We start from the raw sequence: 2,653 nt of genomic DNA on the forward strand, positions 1-2,653 counted from the left end.
CATTTTTAAATTCGGTGCCATTGTCTGAGATTATTCGTTCGGGTAAACCGTAAAATGAGAAATATTGTAATAGATTTTTACAAATTTCGATTGATGTTTTTCCTTGAATTGGAAATGCTTGTCCTAATTTCGAAAATGTATCAATTATGGTTAGGAAATTTTGATTATCATATTTAAAGGTATCCATGTGCAAGAGTTGGAAGGCTTTTCCTGCTGTTTCGGTGAGAACTAGAGGGGTATATGGAGGTTTTCTTGAATATTTTGTTGTTTGGCATGTATCACATTCATTTATATAATGAGTAACATCGTTTTTCATGGATGGCCAATAATAGTTTCTTTTTAATTTCTCTAATGTCTCAGCGATGCCTCTATGGTTACATTTTCCTTCGTGTTGATATTTAATTAATATCTTACGCTCTTCGGGTTCTTTGATAGTGTTGACCAATTTTGTACATTTGATTAATTTGAGTCCTGTTCCATAAAAGTTGTGCATATAAATGTTGTTAAATGCTAGATACATTGAATCATCGTGAAAATAGAGATGAAATGTTTTATTGTCTGTGGTGTAATTCTGGATTTTTGAGTCTTACTACAAGCTGCATATGATATGGTAGACCTGATAAGAAGGTTTTCAAAGCGAAACTATCATAATGTTCGATTTTGATTCGTCTTTCGTTCTCGTCAACAATTAATGTGTTTAATTTTGCAAACAAAAGGCTTCGGGCGTCTTGAATTCTCATACCAAAACTTATATAGGATTCGTTTTTGTGAGGTTTTGTAAATATTAGGTCTTGGATCAAACAATCGATACCTCTTTGATCAGAAAATGTAATGGTTAATGCGTTTCTAATTAGCCCCCATGAATTTAGTTCAATTATTGTTCCGATTAATTCAGCGGCTCTACCTCTGAGTTTTCCTAATATTGTATCGAAAAGAATGACATTAATGGTGTCTGCTGGGTTTTCAGCATTTTGAAAATTTCTTAAAAGGTTTTCGCAAGAACAAATAAATCGGTGCAATAATTTCGGGTTTCCGTCAAAAGGTGCTATGTTATCAGCTTGATATCTTAATAGTCCGATATCTCGACTCATGATTAAATCTTATTTAAAAATTAAAATTAAAGTTAAAATTAATGTAAAGATAGTTGTAAAATTAAACTTGCTTTACGATAAATGACGTGCAAAAATATTGTAACGGAAATGGCCTGGGGTACTTACGTTTGGAATGGAGGATCGAAATTCATGGTATTTCAGTAAATGGGTGCCCCATTTGGGCCCCATTTACTGTCAAATATGACACTGACAAGCGGGAAATTTCGCACCTGTTCTGGAGATTTCGAGAACTATCTGGGTTTCCTGGAGGAAACTATATAAGCGACGACGAGAACGAGGCAGGGGGAGTGAAGTGACAGGAGCGACCAGGTGCAGAAGAAGGTTAACCCCGCGAGTCGGAAACGCGTGTTTTCCGTGTGTTATTGTTATCGTTTGTGAAGTTGACCGTAATTTTGAAGTTAGTTTGTTCCTGTTCCGTATTTAAAGTTGTACCGAGTGGAATAAAAGTTGTAAGCAGAAGAAAGAGTTTAATACTCGGCCATCCACGGTACAATATACAAAGCGAATGATTTGCCCTTTGTATTCACTATTACAGCAAAACAATTGGGAAAAATGGGTTTCAAAAGGAAATGAGCACTTACAGTAATAATCCTCCGAAGATTGATGTGGTCTTCATACTAAGCCTAGTGTCTAGAGGAATCTCGATGTTAGAAGTTCCCAGACGTCCTTAACTATTTCCAATAAGTTTGTCGATGCTAGACATAACTCTGGAATTGTTCCGTACCCTGATTGTTGAACTTCGATTTTTGAGGTTTTTCTTCAGTAAACGATTGAAACCGACCGGGTCGCGATTTTTGTCGATACCGACTGAATTTAAAATCTACCGACTGCGCCAGTAAAATTCTTCAATCAAGGGAAAGCCTTTTTAAAAAAGATTTATTTTCAGAACGACGAGTTACCGCAATAGTGTACTTGTGACAACTGATAACTTATAACTGAACTCATGCTAAGATTGCAAGTGGTACTTATAAACTAAAACTGCTGAATTGGTGCAACTAAGCATTTACATCGCTGACCAATTAGTCACAGGGTTTATAACTCCCGCAACTTTCTTGCACGCAATATTTCGTTCTACGCTTGCGCATTTTATCGGTTCTCGAGTCGCCGGCAACTTTTATTGCACTTGCCGGCTATAGTTCCAAACGTAAAATTTTTTGCAGCTAGCCGCAATTTTAGTCAGTTTTCTGGCTCTTTTTAGCCTGCCAACTGTTCAATCATAGTAATATAAATCATCAACACTGGCATACAGGGTGATTCAAAATTGGCGTCATTCCTTTTAATGGGTGATAGAGGCTCCCTTGGGGAGCACAAGACAAATATTGGAATTTGAAGATATTAACAGTTGAAGATCGAATTTCAACTTTGTTATTAAGCATTATTTTGAAATTGTTCCATGTTTGGCAAGCATTTAAAAAGAAAAATTACCATCTTTTCTTCGAATTACGAAAATTTTTGATATCAAAAAAGTTCTCTTCTACAATTTTTTGATAAAAAGGCACAGCGGCAATGATGTTTTTTGTCATTAACAGATAGTTACAGGT

The sequence above is a fragment of the Dendroctonus ponderosae genome, unplaced genomic scaffold (genome assembly GCF_020466585.1).
Source record: "Dendroctonus ponderosae isolate FM_Combo_2020 unplaced genomic scaffold, Dpon_F_20191213v2 Dpon_F_20191213_3, whole genome shotgun sequence".
Taxonomy (NCBI): domain Eukaryota; kingdom Metazoa; phylum Arthropoda; class Insecta; order Coleoptera; family Curculionidae; genus Dendroctonus; species Dendroctonus ponderosae.